Raw genomic sequence first — 17,471 nt, 5'->3', positions numbered from 1 at the left:
ACAAAAATACAAGTGCAGCATCTAACACTTTCAAAGATTTTACTGTGTTACAGTTCATATAAGGAAATCAATCCATTTAAACAAATGAATTAGGCCCTAAATCTACGGATTTCACATGACTGGGAATATAAATCTGCATCTGTTGGTCACCAAAAAAGTAGATGCGCGGATCAGAAAACCAGTCAGTATCTGGTGTGACCATTTGGCCTCATGCAGTGAGACTCATCTCCTTCTCATACAGTTGATCAGGCTGTTGATTGTGGCCTGTGGAATGTTGTCCCAATCCTCTTCAATGGCTGTGTGAAGTTGCTGGATATTGGTGGGAACTGGAACATGCTGTCGTACATGTCGATCCAGAGCATCCCAAACATGCTCAATGGGTGACATGTCTGGTGAGTATGCAGGCCATGGAAGAACTGGGACCTTTTTTGCTTCCAGAAATTGTGTACAGATCTTTGTTACATGCGGCGGATTATCATGCTGAAACAAGAGGTGATTGTGGCGGATTAATGGCATGACAATGGGCCTCAGGATCACGTCACGGTGTCTCTGTGCATTCAAATTGCCATCAATAAATTGCAATTGTGCTCACTGTCCCTAGCTTATGCCTGCTCATACCATAACCCCAGCATCAGACACAATGTTCACATCAGCAAACAGCTCGCCCACACAATGCCATACACGTGGTCTGTGGTTTCAAGGCCATTTGGGAGTACTGCCAAATTCTTTGAAACGATTTTGGAGGCGGCTTATGGTAGAGAAATTAACATTAAATTCTCTGTTGGCTATTTCTGCAGTCAGTATGTCAGTTGCACTCTCCCTGAAAACAAAGTGACATCTGTGACATTGTGAAGTCACCTGGAATGCATTTCAATTAACAGGTGTGCTTTGTTAAATGTTCATTTGTGGAATTTCTTTTCCTTCTTAATGAGTTTAAGCTAATCAGTTGTGTTGTCACAAGGTAGAGGACGTATTCAGAAGATAGCCCTATTTGTTAAAATACCTAGCCCATATTATGACATGAACAACTATGATGACACTGACTCTCATGAGGACCGCCACAGGAAAGGAAGACCCAGAGATAGCTCCGCTGCAGAGGATAAGTTCATTAGAGTTACCAGCCTCAGAAAATGCAGCCCAAGTAAATGCTTCACAGAGTTCAAGTAACAGACACATCTCAACTGTTCAGAGGAGACTGCGCGAATCAGGAGTTCATGGTCGAATTGCTGCAAAGAAACAACTTCTAAAGGACACCAATAAGAAGAAGTGACTTGCTTGGGTCAAGAAACACGAGGAATGGACATTAGACCAGTGGAAATCTGTCCTTTGGTCTGATGAGTCCAAATTTGAGATTTTTGGTTCCAACCACCATGTCGTTGTGAGATGCAGAGTAGGTCAACGGATGATCTCTGGATGTGAGGTTCCCACCGTGTGGGGGTGCTTTGCTGGTAACACGGTCTGTGATTTATTTAGAATTCAAGGCATACATAACCAGCATGGCTACCACAGCATTGTGCAGTGATACGCCATTCCCATCTGGTTTATATTTAGTAGGGCTATCATTTGTTTTTCAACAGGACAATGACCCAACACACCTCCAGGTGATGTAAGGACTATTTGACCAAGAAGGAGAGTGATGGAGTCCTGCATCACATGACCTGGCCTCCACAATCACCCGACCTCAACCCAGTTTAGATTGTTTGGGATGAGTTGGACCGCAGAGTGAAGGAAAAGCAGCCAACAAGTACTCAGCATATGTGGGAACTCCTTCAAGACTGTTGGAAAAGCATTCCAGGTGAAGCTGGTTGGGAGAATGCAAAGATGTCATCAAGGCAAAGCGTGGCTTTGCTTTGTGTCCCTCCCCCCAACCCCTCTGTTTACGCTGCTGCTACTCTCTGTTCATCACATATGCATAGTCACTTTAACCATATCTACATGTACATACTACCTCAATCAGCCTGACTAACCGGTGTCTGTATGTAGCCTCACTACTTTTATAGCCTCTCTACTGTATATAGCCTGTATTTTTACTGTTGTTTTATTTCTTTACCTACCTATTGTTCACCTAATACCTTTTTTTGCGCTATTGGTTAGAGCCTGTAAGTAAGCATTTCACTTTAAGGTGACTTCACTGTAATTTCACTGTAATACCTGTTGTATTCGGTGCACGTGACAAATAATCTTTGATTTGTTTTGATTTGATTCACTATAATTCTACAATGTAGAAAATAGTAAAAATAAAGAAAAACCCTTGAATGAGTAGGTGTGTCCAAACCTTTGACTGGTACTGTGTACTGCTGCTAAGAAAGTAATACAAAGTGTATGATGTGTAGTAAGCTGCTAGTAGTTGATGTGCCTCACCCTAATAATTTGGTCCCTTTTAACCTCATATTTTAGCCTACTGCTCTGAATTGGTGGTGCACATGTAGCCTATAGCCTATTTTAGAGAAATATCTAATATTGTAATAACTTTCATTGTCTGCTTATATGCCCCCTTTCTTTATCCTACAGTTCTGACTTGGTGTACAGGGAGAATACTGTAAGTATGGCCTATGTTCTGAATTCTGTTGCTGTACATTTCAAAAACTACATCCGTCCTAGCTCGCTCATTAATTAATGTCTTAATCGAAATTGCGGATTACCTCTCATCTGCTCGTTGTCCCCTTATGCCATAGCTTCTGCATCTCAATTGTCAGTTGAAACCACATGTGCAAGTCAACCATATCAGCTATGTTTTTTTTAAAGGCAGTAAAATTAGGCTGAATGAACTGTTTCGCTGCCAGACAAGGCTCCACTGATAGCCAGGTGTAGCAGTGGTAAGATGTTGGGACTGCTGCTGGAATGGACTGGACTGCTGCTGGGACTGCTGCAAGGAATCACGCAGATAAACACAATTTGGGTCTTTCTATAAACTAAGGTTCCAGTGCACCATTTGGGTCTTTCATCAAACTAGGGTTCCGGGGGAACATTTGGGTCTTTCTACAAACTAGGGTTCCGGGGGAACATTTGGGTCTTTCTACAAACTAGGGTTCCGGGGGAACATTTGGGTCTTTCTACAAACTAGGGTTCCGGTGCAACATTTGGGTCTTTCTACAAACTAGGGTTCCGGTACAACATTTGGGTCTTTCTATGAACTAGGGTACCAGTGCACATTTCTTGTCGTGGACAACTGTTTGGAGCTGTTACGAAGTCCTTAATAATAATAATAATAATAATAATAATTAGCTTTTTTTTCATGTGAAAACATTAAGATATTAAGGGGAACATAGATACATTCAATATGATTTGTGAGTTGAATAAAACCTGTTTAAACCCTTTCTCATGCTTGGAATCTGTGACATAAAACACAACCTTTCTTTCTTTACATTTGTGATACTGTTGTTTGTTGTTATATCATACTCTTAAGGAATTGAACAATTGAATTACACGTTGACCCTGATCCTGTTAAATTCCTGGATATTATTGTATTTTTCTGTGAACTGTGACCTCATAACATTTCATTTCTCCCTATGTGACAGTGTGAAAACGGTTTTCATGGGCAGACATTATGAATGTGATTGCAAAATCCTTCTAACAGAAAGTAACTTTACCGTGATTAGTAAAACAGACATCGATACTGACATGAACAGGGTTCTTCAATAATTACACAATGCCGGTTTGATGTTTCGCCGTTTAGTTACTTGGGGACATTATTGCCAGCAACATCAGCTGATTCTGTGATAAAGAGCTTGTGTGATATGGAACGCGATTTAACAACAGCCAAAGTGCTGGAATTAATGTTGATCTTCGCGGATTGACAGAACATTTTGGTGTCTGTGTTGTTATTGTGGTCAAGATAATTAGCCTACATCATGGACAACAATAAATCAAGACCACTAGGCAACCCTGGGACGGCAGGGTAGCCTAGTGGTTAGAGCAGTTAAGAACAAATTCTTATTTTCAAGGACGGCCTGGGAACAGTGGGTTAACTTCCTGTTCAGGGGCAGAAGGACAGATTTGTACCTTGTCAGCTCGGGGGTTTGAACTCGCAACCTTCAGGTTACTAGTCCAACGCTCTAACCACTAGGCTACCCTGCTGCCCCATCAATTGGTAAACTTATTAAATTATGCTATACAGCCAAAACAACAGTATATATTGCTAGACTAGAGATATGCCCCTAAATATAGTTAGTCAGTGGTTGCACATCTAACTAGCTGGAATGAAGCAAGGACGTGAATAGTAGACATGTAAATATATCCTTTCACCATTTACAGCAGGTCTTCAGCTACCCAGACCATGTTGGTGTGTCCAGCTGACACCTGTGCAAATCTTTGTGTCTACAGCAGTGGAATGATAATAATAACCAACCAATGCCTCGTGTCGTGCTGTAGGTCCACCCAACACCCAAGGGGTTTTGGGGTCCAGAAACAATGCCTAGCTCCTACCCCTAGACGCGTGTGGAGATCTGAGAGAACTCAGCAATACCATCAACATGTGACAATTTGAATGACATGTAGGTGTTTTGTTGTTGCTAGGAGTTATGGCCTCATTGTGCCCATCTAGAATCTTATTCCTGTAACAACAGACGGGACATTTTTACTTTGATGTCACACATTGGCTCCATTATGTATAGAAAGATCCATTTACAGGCGTCATTATTCCAGCATTCCAGACCGCAATGTTGCCTGGAACTCTCTGATACATTCCTTTCCAGAGCTCTGGGCATTTCTGCCTCTCGCTGCTGCCAGTTGGCGCCTGACGATCGGACACCTGTCACAATATTGGCGTCTGCAGCGAGCTGTGGCGAGAGCAGAGGAAGAGATGAGATGAATACCCAAATAGCCTCAATGTCTACCTTAAAATACGCTGAGGTAGAAATGGCCCCTAACCACAAATCTAGGATCAGATTACTCTACCCCGAATCCTAACCTTAACTATTATGGAGATGATACAATATCTGACTCGGTATCAGTGTGATTATGGGGAAATTTCTAAGACAGCCAGACCTCCAGGATGCAGAGGTTGGATCCAAATCAAATCAAAGCAGTGGGATCAGATCTGATGATGGTAGCAGTGGGATCAGATCTGATGATGGTAGCAGTGGGATCAGACCCCTGTAGAGTATCACCTGGTTTAGATCAATAACCCCTGTTGAATATCACCTGGTTTAGATCAATAACCTGTCCTATGGAGAGAGAGAGAGAGAGAGAGAGAGAGAGAGAGAGAGAGAGAGAGAGAGAGAGAAGAGAGAGAGAGAGAGAGGGAGAGGGAGCCAGAGAGGGAGAGAGAGAGCCACGGAGAGAGAGAGGGAGAGGGAGCCAGAGAGGGAGAGAGAGAGCCACGGAGAGAGAGCCAGAGAGGGAGAGCAACAGAGAGAGAGAGAGAGCGAGGGAGAGAGAGAGGGAGAGCGAGGGAGAGAGAGAGGGAGAGAGAGAGGGAGAGAGAGAGCCAGAGAGAGAGAGAGAGAGAGCCAGAGAGAGAGAGCCAGAGAGAATAGAATCTAAAGTCAAATGTCTGCTGTTTGCTGATGATCTGGTGCTTCTGTCACCAACCAAGGAGGGCCTACAGCAGCACCTAGATCTTATGCACAGATTCTGTCAGACCTGGGCCCTGACAGTAAATCTCAGTAAGACCAAAATAATGGTGTTCCAAAAAAGGTCCAGTCACCAGGACCACAAATACAAATTCCATCTAGACACTGTTGCCCTAGAGCACACAAAAAACTATACATACCTTGGCCTAAACATCAGCGCCACAGGTAACTTCCACAAAGCTGTGAACGATCTGAGAGACAAGGCAAGAAGGGCATTCTATGCCATCAAAAGGAACATAAATTTCAACATACCAATTAGGATTTGGCTAAAAATACTTGAATCAGTCATAGAGCCCATTGCCCTGTATGGTTGTGAAGTCTGGGGTCCGCTCACCAACCAAGACTTCACAAAATGGGACAAACACCAAATTGAGACTCTGCACGCAGAATTCTGCAAAAATATCCTCCGTGTACAACGTAGAACAGCAAATAATGCATGCAGAGCCGATTAGGCCGATACCCGCTCATTGTCAATATCCAGAAAAGAGTCGTTAAATTCTACAACCACCTAAAAGGAAACGATTCCCAAACCTTCCATAACATAGCCATCACCAACAGAGAGATGAACCTGGAGAAGAGTCCCCTAAGCAAGCTGGTCCTGAGGCTCTGTTCACAAACACACCCCACAGAGCCCCAGGACAGCAGCACAATTAGACCCAACCAAATCATGAGAAAACAAAAAGATAATTACTTGACACATTGGAAAGAATAAACAAAAAAACAGAGCAAACTAGAATGTTATTTGACCCTACACAGAGAGTAGACAGTGGCAGAATACCTGACCACTGTGACTGACCTACACAGAGAGTACACAGTGGCAGAATACCTGACCACTGTGACTGACCCTACACAGAGAGTACACAGCGGCAGAATACCTGACCACTGTGACTGACCCTACACAGAGAGTACACAGCGGCAGAATACCTGACCACTGTGACTGACCCAAACTTAAGTTAAGCTTTGACTATGTACAGACTCAGTGAGCATAGCCTTGCTATTGAGAAAGGCCGCCGTAGGCAGACATGGCTCTCAAGAGAAGACAGGCTATGTGCTCACTGCCCACAAAATGAGGTGGAAACTGAGCTGCACTTCCTAACCTCCTGCCCAATGTATGACCATATTAGAGAGAAATATTTCCCTCAGATTACACAGATCCACAAAGAATTCAAAAACAAACCCAATTTTGATAAACTCCCATATCTACTGGGTGAAATGTGTGTCATCAGAGCAGCAAGATTTGTGACCTGTGGCCACAAGGGCAACCAGTGAAGAACAAACACCATTGTGAATTCAACCCATATTTATGCTTATTCATTTTCCCTTGTGTACTTTAACCATTTGTACATTGTTACAACACTGTATATATACATAATAGTTTTGAAACTTCTGTATGTGTAATGTTTACTGTTCATTTTTATTGTTTATTTCACTTTTGTATATTATCTACCTCACTTGCTTTGGCAATGTTAACATGTTTCCCATGTCAATAAAGCCCCTTGAATTGAATTGAGAGAGAGAGAGAGAGAGAGAGAGAGAGAGAGAGAGAGAGAGAGAGAGAGCGAGAGAGAGAGAGATAGACAGAGACATACAGAAAGACGAGAGAGAGACACACGGACAGAGAGAGAGTGAGAGAGACATGAAGTGACAGACAGACAGAGACACACAGAGATGAGAGAGGGACACAGAGAGAGAGACATCAAGAGTGACAGAGAGAGAGAGAGAGAGAGAGAGACAGAGAGAGAGAGAGAGAGAGAGAGAGAGAGAGAGAGTGAGAGATTCCCTATACTGTAGCTGTTTAGCTTTCTCTCAGTGCTGGAACTACACCAACCAGGTCACTCAAGAGCCACTGTAAAATTCAACGTCAGTCCAGGTACTGTATGTAGGACGTTTGGAGCAACGGTGATACGGACGAGGATGTTTAATCCCAGTTCACGCGCTTTATTGTTTACCCTACATCAAACCTTAACCTTTAAAGTAACCGTTCGTAATTCATGCCTAAACTTAACCTTCAAAATTTTACGTTTAAAGGACAAATGATGGATTCTGCGGTGAAACTGTGAGAGCTTGTTGAGTATACAGCTGCTCCACACCACAGCCCAAATCTTCCATGGACCACTCTTGTCCCAATGCACACGCACGCACACACACATTAGTAACGTAACTCCCATACTCAACCTGGCAATACTGGTGTTATCGATATACACACACTCTCTCTCATACACACACAAACACCTCAGTGACAAAATTCAATATTGTCTTTCACACCTCTCACAAGCTTTCATTACCTTAGCAACAAAGTATCGGCTGGTCCACTCTTCTTGGTTCTCTTCCCCCCCTAGCAACAAGCACACAGCATGTTCATGATCTAATTGGCTTGAGGAGCGAGTCAAAAGGATGGATGGAGAGAACAGGAGAATCGGCGCACACAGATGTTGGATCAGAGACAGCTGCTGGGAGGGTGTAGCGTTCCCCTCTCTCTATCTCTCTCTCTCTCTGTGTCTCGTTCTGTCTCTCTCTCCCTCTCTCTCTCTCTCTCTTGTTCTGTCTCTCTCTCTATCTCTCTCTCTCTCTCTCTCTGTCTCTCGTTCTGTCTCTCTCTCCCTCTCTCTCTCTCTCTCTCTCTCTCTGTCTCTCGTTCTGTCTCTCTCTCTATCTCTCTCTCTCTCTCTGTCTCTCTCTCCCTCTCTCTCTCTCTCTCTCTCTTTCTCTTTCTCTCGTTCTGTCTCTCGTTCTGTCTCTCTCTCTCTCTCTCTCTCTCGTTCTCTCTCTCACTCTCTCGTTCTGTCTCTCTCTCTCTGTCTCTCTCGTTCTGTCTCTCTCAATCTCTCTCGTTCTGTCTCTCTCTCTCTCTTGATCTGTCTCTCTGTGCGCTGGGCTGTGGCGTGGGTGGTCTCTGTGTAGAGTAGAGCAGTCAGGTACGTACGAAAAGAGAGGATCATCGCGTGTACGCTTCCGAGTGTGTGCATGTGCTTCTATAAGGAAGAAAGTGAGTGAGTGAGTGAGTGAGTGAGTGAGTGAACAGGAAAAAATAAAAAATGCTTGAATCCTTAATTGAAACAATAGCAAAGCATCTCACTGCCTGTACTTTAAGATAAAGCTGAGGGATGGGTCTGGAGTTGAGAGATGGGTCTGGGCCTGAGAGATGTGTTTGGAGCTGAGGGATGGGTCTGGAGTTGAGAGATGGGTCTGGGCCTGAGAGATGGGTTTGGAGTGGAGGGATGAGTCTGAACCTGAGATGGGTTTGGAGTGGAGGGATGGGTCTGGACCTGAGAGATGGGTCTGGAGAGAAGGGATGGGTCTGGACCTGAGGGATGGGTCTGGACCTGAGGGATGGATCTGGAGTGGAGGGATGGGTCTGGACCTGAGGGATGGGTTTGGAGTGGAGGGATGGGTCTGGACCTGAGGGATGGGTTTGGAGTGGAGGGATGAGGCTGGACCTGAGAGATGGGTCTGGACCTGAGAGATGGGTCTGGACCTGAGAGATGGGTCTGGAGAGAAGGGGTGGGTCTGGACATGAGAGATGGGTTTGGAGTGGAGGGATGGGTCTGGACCTGAGGGATGGGTTTGGAGTGGAGGGATGGGTCTGGACCTGAGGGATGGGTTTGGAGTGGAGGGATGAGTCTGGACCTGAGAGATGGGTTTGGAGTGGAGGGATGAGTTTGGACCTGAGGGATGGGTCTGGACCTGAGGGATGGGTTTGGAGTGGAGGGATGGGTCTGGACCTGAGGGATGGGTTTGGAGTGGAGGGATGGGTCTCGACCTGAGACATGGGTTTGGAGTGGAGGGATGGGTCTGGACCTGAGAGATGGGTTTGGAGTAGAGGGATGGGTCTCGACCTGAGACATGGGTTTGGAGTGGAGGGATGGGTCTGGACCTGAGAGATGGGTTTGGAGTGGAGGGATGGGTCTGGACCTGAGAGATGGGTCTGGACCTGAGACATGGGTCTGGACCTGAGACATGGGTTTGGAGTGGAGGGATGGGTCTGGACCTGAGAGATGGGTTTGGAGTGGAGGGATGGGATGGGTCTGGACCTGAGAGATGGGTTTGGAGTGGAGGGATGGGTCTGGACCTGAGAGATGGGTTTGGAGTGGAGGGATGGGTCTGGACCTGAGAGATGGGTCTGGACCTGAGAGATGGGTTTGGAGTAGAGGGATGGGTCTCGACCTGAGACATGGGTCTGGAGAGGAGGGATGGGTCTGGACCTGAGGGATGGGTCTGGAGTGGAGGGATGCGTCTGGAGTGGAGGGATGGGTCTGGACCTGAGAGATGGGTCTGGACCTGAGATATGGGTTTGGATTGGAGGGATGAGTCTGGACCTGAGAGATGGGTTTGGAGTGGAGGGATGAGTTTGGACCTGAGGGATGGGTCTGGACCTGAGGGATGGGTTTGGAGTGGAGGGATGGGTCTGGACCTGAGAGATGGATCTGGACCTGAGGGATGGGTTTGGAGAGGAGGGATGGGTCTGGACCTGAGAGATGGGTCTGGACCTGAGAGATGGGTTTGGAGTAGAGGGATGGGTCTCGACCTGAGACATGGGTTTGGAGTGGAGGGATGGGTCTGGACCTGAGGGATGGGTTTGGAGTGGAGGGATGGGTCTGGACCTGAGAGATGGGTCTGGACCTGAGAGATGGGTTTGGAGTAGAGGGATGGGTCTCGACCTGAGACATGGGTCTGGAGAGGAGGGATGGGTCTGGACCTGAGGGATGGGTCTGGAGTGGAGGGATGCGTCTGGAGTGGAGGGATGGGTCTGGACCTGAGAGATGGGTCTGGACCTGAGAGATGTCTGGAGTGGAGGGATGGGTTCTGGAGCTGAGGGATGGGTCTGGACCTGTGGGATGGGTCTGGAGCTGAGGGATGGGTCTGGACCTGAGGGTTGGGTCTGGACCTGAGGGATGGGTCTGGACCTGTGGGATGAGTCTGGACCTGAGGGATGGGTCTGGACCTGTGGGATGGGTTCTGGAGCTGAGGGATGGGTCTGGACCTGAGAGATGGGTCTGGAGCTGAGAGATGTCTGGAGTTGATGGATGGGTCTGGACCTGAGAGATGGGTCTGGAGCTGAGAGATGTCTGGAGTTGAGGGATGAGTCTGGACCTGAGAGATGGGTTTGGAGTGGAGGGATGAGTCTGGACCTGAGAGATGGGTTTGGAGTGGAGGGATGAGTTTGGACCTGAGGGATGGGTCTGGACCTGAGGGATGGGTTTGGAGTGGAGGGATGGGTCTGGACCTGAGGGATGGGTTTGGAGTGGAGGGATGGGTCTCGACCTGAGACATGGGTTTGGAGTGGAGGGATGGGTCTGGACCTGAGAGATGGGTTTGGAGTAGAGGGATGGGTCTCGACCTGAGACATGGGTTTGGAGTGGAGGGATGGGTCTGGACCTGAGAGATGGGTTTGGAGTGGAGGGATGGGTCTGGACCTGAGAGATGGGTCTGGACCTGAGACATGGGTTTGGAGTGGAGGGATGGGTCTGGACCTGAGAGATGGGTTTGGAGTGGAGGGATGGGATGGGTCTGGACCTGAGAGATGGGTTTGGAGTGGAGGGATGGGTCTGGACCTGAGAGATGGGTTTGGAGTGGAGGGATGGGTCTGGACCTGAGAGATGGGTCTGGACCTGAGAGATGGGTTTGGAGTAGAGGGATGGGTCTCGACCTGAGACATGGGTCTGGAGAGGAGGGATGGGTCTGGACCTGAGGGATGGGTCTGGAGTGGAGGGATGCGTCTGGAGTGGAGGGATGGGTCTGGACCTGAGAGATGGGTCTGGACCTGAGATATGGGTTTGGATTGGAGGGATGAGTCTGGACCTGAGAGATGGGTTTGGAGTGGAGGGATGAGTTTGGACCTGAGGGATGGGTCTGGACCTGAGGGATGGGTTTGGAGTGGAGGGATGGGTCTGGACCTGAGAGATGGATCTGGACCTGAGGGATGGGTTTGGAGAGGAGGGATGGGTCTGGACCTGAGAGATGGGTCTGGACCTGAGAGATGGGTTTGGAGTAGAGGGATGGGTCTCGACCTGAGACATGGGTTTGGAGTGGAGGGATGGGTCTGGACCTGAGGGATGGGTTTGGAGTGGAGGGATGGGTCTGGACCTGAGAGATGGGTCTGGACCTGAGAGATGGGTTTGGAGTAGAGGGATGGGTCTCGACCTGAGACATGGGTCTGGAGAGGAGGGATGGGTCTGGACCTGAGGGATGGGTCTGGAGTGGAGGGATGCGTCTGGAGTGGAGGGATGGGTCTGGACCTGAGAGATGGGTCTGGACCTGAGAGATGTCTGGAGTGGAGGGATGGGTTCTGGAGCTGAGGGATGGGTCTGGACCTGTGGGATGGGTCTGGAGCTGAGGGATGGGTCTGGACCTGAGGGTTGGGTCTGGACCTGAGGGATGGGTCTGGACCTGTGGGATGAGTCTGGACCTGAGGGATGGGTCTGGACCTGTGGGATGGGTTCTGGAGCTGAGGGATGGGTCTGGACCTGAGAGATGGGTCTGGAGCTGAGAGATGTCTGGAGTTGATGGATGGGTCTGGACCTGAGAGATGGGTCTGGAGCTGAGAGATGTCTGGAGTTGAGGGATGAGTCTGGACCTGAGAGATGGGTTTGGAGTGGAGGGATGAGTCTGGACCTGAGAGATGGGTTTGGAGTGGAGGGATGAGTTTGGACCTGAGGGATGGGTTTGGAGTGGAGGGATGAGGCTGGACCTGAGAGATGGGTTTGGAGTGGAGGGATGGGATGGGTCTGGACCTGAGAGATGGGTTTGGAGTAGAGGGATGGGTCTGGACCTGAGACGTGGGTCTGGAGAGGAGGGATGGGTCTGGACCTGAGGGATGGGTCTGGAGTGGAGGGATGGGTCTGGAGTGGAGGGATGGGTCTGTAGTGGAGGGATGGGTCTGGACCTGAGAGATGGGTCTGGAACTGAGAGATGTCTGGAGTGGAGGGATGGGTCTGGAGCTGAGGGATGCGTCTGGACCTGCGGGATGGGTCTGGAGCTGAGGGATGGGTCTGGAGCTGAGGGATGGGTCTGGACCTGTGGGATGGGTCTGGAGCTGAGGGATGGGTCTGGACCTGTGGGATAGGTCTGGACCTGAGGGATGGGTCTGGACCTGAGAGATGGGTCTGGAGCTGAGAGATGGGTCTGGAGTTGAGGGATGGGTCTGGACTGAGAGATGGGTTTGGAGCTGAGGGATGGGTTTGGAGCTGAGGGATGGGTCTGAACGTTTTCAATCAATCAATCAAATGTATTTGTAAAGCCCTTTTTACAGCAGATTCTGTTTTTTTTTAGGCGATATAGTGTTTGTTTACAATTAAAGTAGTTTACATTTTGGTACCACAAGGAGTTTTAATTCATACATGAAGCCAGAAGAGAAGGTATTAAAAACCACAAGTTCAGTTCGGGGTAAGAATGAGGTCTCTCTCTTGAAAATCTGGGCACTGTATACACAAAGCATCTCCAAGTAGGAGTGCTGATCTAGGATCTGTCCATTTAATCCTATTGATTCTGATCTAGGATCTGTCCATATAATTCTATTGATTCTGATCTAGGATCTGTCCATATAATCCTATTGATTCTGATCTAGGATCTGTCCATATAATCCTATTGATTCTGATCTAGGATCTGTCCATATAATCCTATTGATTCTGATCTAGGATCTGTCCATATAATCCTATTGATTCTGATCTAGGATCTGTCCATATAAACCTATTGATTCTGATCTAGGATCTGTCCATATAACCCTATTGATTCTGATCTAGGATCTGTCCATATAATCCTATTGATTCTGATCTAAAAGGCTAAACCGATCCTAGAACAGCACATTCAACATTTCTTATATTTTTGGTTCTGATGGGGTAAATTAAACTAAGTTTACTATGCTTATCATTAATAAACTCCCAAAATGTATGTTGCATATTTCACCTTTAATACAATATTTTTGTTTTATGTAGTAGTAGTAAGATCGATAAAAACAATATGTTTTGCAGCACAATCTCCCTTGTTGTATATACTTATATATAATAAAATAATAGAACATTTTAAGATAATCGCAGGAGATTGGAAATCACAGGCAAAATAAACAATCCGTTTCGTTCAGCGAAAGGTTCATTGAAAATAAAAAACATGAGTCTATTTGTGCATCTCGCCTCTATTGGTATTTTATTAGGATTCATATTGGCTGTTGGTATGTTATTAGGATCCCCATTGGCTGTTTGATTTTATTAGGATCCATATTGGCTGTTGGTATGTTATTAGGATCCCCATTGGCTGTTGGTATTTTATTAGGATCCCCATTGGCTGTTGGTATGTTATTAGGATCCCCATTGGCTGTTTGTATTTTATTAGGCTCCCCATTGGCTGTTGGTATGTTATTAGGATCCCCATTGGCTGTTGGTATTTTATTAGGATCCCCATTGGCTGTTGGTATGTTATTAGGATCCCCATTGGCTGTTGGTATTTTATTAGGATCCCCATTGGCTGTTGGTATGTTATTAGGATCCCCATTGGCTGTTGGTATTTTATTAGGATCCCCATTGGCTGTTGGTATTTTATTAGGATCCCCATTGGCTGTTGGTATTTTATTAGGATCCCCATTGGCTGTTGGTATTTTATTGGGATCCCCATTGGCTGTTGGTATGTTATTAGGATCCCCATTGGCTGTTGGTATGTTATTAGGATCCCCATTGGCTGTTGGTATGTTATTAGGATCCCCATTGGCTGTTGGTATGTTATTAGGATCCCCATTGGCTGTTGGTATGTTATTAGGATCCCCATTGGCTGTTGGTATGTTATTAGGATCCCCATTGGCTGTTGGTATGTTATTAGGATCCCCATTGGCTGTTGGTATGTTATTAGGATCCCCATTGGCTGTTGGTATTTTATTAGGATCCCCATTGGCTGTTGGCATGTTATTAGGATCCCCATTGGCTGTTTGTATTTTATTAGGCTCCCCATTGGCTGTTGGTATGTTATTAGGATCCCCATTGGCTGTTGGTATTTTATTAGGATCCCCATTGGCTGTTGGTATGTTATTAGGATCCCCATTGGCTGTTGGTATTTTATTAGGATCCCCATTGGCAGTTGGTATTTTATTAGGATCCCCATTGGCTGTTGGTATGTTATTAGGATCCCCATTGGCTGTTGGTATGTTATTAGGATCCCCATTGGCTGTTGGTATGTTATTAGGATCCCCATTGGCTGTTGGTATGTTATTAGGGTCCCCATTGGCTGTTGGTATGTTATTAGGATCCCCATTGGCTGTTGGTATTTTATTAGGATCCCCAATGGCTGTTGGTATGTTATTAGGATCCCCATTAGCTGTTGGTATGTTATTAGGATCCCCATTGGCTGTTGGTATGTTATTAGGATCCCCATTGGCTGTTGGTATGTTATTAGGATCCCCATTGGCTGTTGGTATTTTATTAGGATCCCCATTGGCTGTTGGTATTTTATTAGGATCCCCATTGGCTGTTGGTATGTTATTAGGATCCCCATTAGCTGTTGGTATGTTATTAGGATCCCCATTGGCTGTTGGTATTTTATTAGGATCCCCATTGGCTGTTGGTATGTTATTAGGATCCCCATTGGCTGTTGGTATTTTATTAGGATCCCCATTGGCTGTTGGTATTTTATTAGGATCCCCATTGGCTGTTGGTATTTTATTAGGATCCCCATTGGCTGTTGGTATGTTATTAGGATCCCCATTGGCTGTTGGTATGTTATTAGGATCCCCATTGGCTGTTGGTATCTTATTAGGATCCCCATTGGCGGTTGGTATTTTATTAGGATCCCCATTGGCTGTTGGTATTTTATTAGGATCCCCATTGGCTGTTGGTATTTTATTAGGATCCCCATTAGCTGTTGGTATGTTATTAGGATCCCCATTGGCTGTTGGTATTTTATTAGGATCCCCATTGGCTGTTGGTATTTTATTAGGATCCCCATTAGCTGTTGGTATGTTATTAGGATCCCCATTGGCTGTTGGTATGTTATTAGGATCCCCATTGGCTGTTGGTATGTTATTAGGATCCCCATTGGCTGTTGGTATTTTATTAGGATCCCCATTGGCTGTTGGTATGTTATTAGGATCCCCATTAGCTGTTGGTGTGTTATTAGGATCCCCATTGGCTGTTGGTATTTTATTAGGATCCCCATTGGCCGTTGGTATTTTATTAGGATCCCCATTGGCCGTTGGTATGTTATTAGGATCCCCATTGGCCGTTGGTATGTTATTAGGATCCCCATTAGCTGTTGGTATGTTATTAGGATCCCCATTGGCTGTTGGTATTTTATTAGGATCCCCATTGGCTGTTGGTATGTTATTAGGTTCCCCATTGGCTGTTTGATTTTATTAGGATCCATATTGGATGTTTGTATTTTATTAGGATCCCCATTGGCTGTTGGTATGTTATTAGGATCCCCATTGGCTGTTGGTATGTTATTAGGATCCCCATTGGCTGTTGGTATTTTATTAGGATCCCCATTGGCTGTTGGTATTTTATTAGGATCCCCATTGGCTGTTGGTATTTTGTTAGGATCCCCATTGGCTGTTGGTATGTTATTAGGATCCCCATTAGCTGTTGGTATGTTATTAGGATCCCCATTGGCTGTTGGTATTTTATTAGGATCCCCATTAGCTGTTGGTATGTTATTAGGATCCCCATTGGCTGTTGGTATGTTATTAGGATCCCCATTGGCTGTTGGTATTTTATTAGGATCCCCATTGGCTGTTGGTATTTTATTAGGATCCCCATTGGCTGTTGGTATTTTATTAGGATCCCCATTGGCTGTTGGTATTTTATTAGGATCCCCAGTGGCTGTTGGTATTTTATTAGGATCCCCATTGGCTGTTGGTATGTTATTAGGATCCCCATTGGCTGTTGGTATTTTATTAGGATCCCCATTGGCTGTTGGTATTTTATTTGGCTCCCCATTAGCTGTTGGTATGTTATTAGGATCCCCATTGGCTGTTGGTATGTTATTAGGATCCCCATTGGCTGTTGGTATTTTATTAGGATCCCCATTGGCTGTTTGTATCTTATTGGGATCCCCATTGGCTGTTGGTATGTTATTAGGATCCCCATTGGCTGTTGGTATTTTATTAGGATCCCCATTGGCTGTTGGTATTTTATTAGGATCCCCATTGGCTGTTGGTATTTTATTAGGATCGCCATTGGCTGTTGGTATGTTATTAGGATCCCCATTGGCTGTTGGTATTTTATTAGGATTCATATTGGCTGTTGGTATTTTATTAGGATCCCCATTGGCTGTTGGTATTTTATTAGGATCCCCATTGGCTGTTGGTATTTTATTAGGATCCCCAGTGGCTGTTGGTATTTTATTAGGATCCCCATTGGCTGTTGGTATGTTATTAGGATCCCCATTGGCTGTTGGTATTTTATTAGGATCCCCATTGGCTGTTGGTATTTTATTTGGATCCCCATTAGCTGTTGGTATGTTATTAGGATCCCCATTGGCTGTTGGTATGTTATTAGGATCCCCATTGGCTGTTGGTATGTTATTAGGATCCCCATTGGCTGTTGGTATGTTATTAGGATCCCCATTGGCTGTTGGTATGTTATTAGGATCCCCATTGGCTGTTGGTATGTTATTAGGATCCCCATTGGCTGTTGGTATGTTATTAGGATCCCCATTGGCTGTTTGATTTTATTAGGATCCATATTGGCTGTTTGTATTTTATTAGGATCCCCATTGGCTGTTGGTATGTTATTAGGATCCCCATTGGCTGTTGGTATGTTATTAGGATCCCCATTGGCTGTTGGTATGTTATTAGGATCCCCATTGGCTGTTTGATTTTATTAGGATCCATATTGGCTGTTTGTATTTTATTAGGATCCCCATTGGCTGTTGGTATGTTATTAGGATCCCCATTGGCTGTTGGTATGTTATTAGGATCCC

The 17,471-nt window shown here is 46.0% G+C and overlaps 1 protein-coding gene across 1 annotated transcript in view; it reads right to left on the bottom strand.

Moving 5' to 3' along the window:
* The window catches only part of rgs6 (regulator of G protein signaling 6), a 149,920-nt gene extending 141,422 nt beyond the window's left edge, over window positions 1–8,498 (bottom strand). Inside the window, exon 1 of the mRNA XM_064990449.1 lies at window positions 7,859–8,498. The gene's annotated coding sequence lies outside the window, so the exon portion shown is untranslated. The remainder of the gene's footprint in view (window positions 1–7,858) is intronic.
* Between the last annotated feature and the right edge of the window lie 8,973 nt (window positions 8,499–17,471).

The sequence above is a fragment of the Oncorhynchus masou genome, chromosome 16, assembly GCF_036934945.1.
Source record: "Oncorhynchus masou masou isolate Uvic2021 chromosome 16, UVic_Omas_1.1, whole genome shotgun sequence".
Taxonomy (NCBI): Eukaryota; Metazoa; Chordata; class Actinopteri; order Salmoniformes; family Salmonidae; genus Oncorhynchus; species Oncorhynchus masou.
This window is presented reverse-complemented; position numbering and strand designations above follow the sequence as displayed.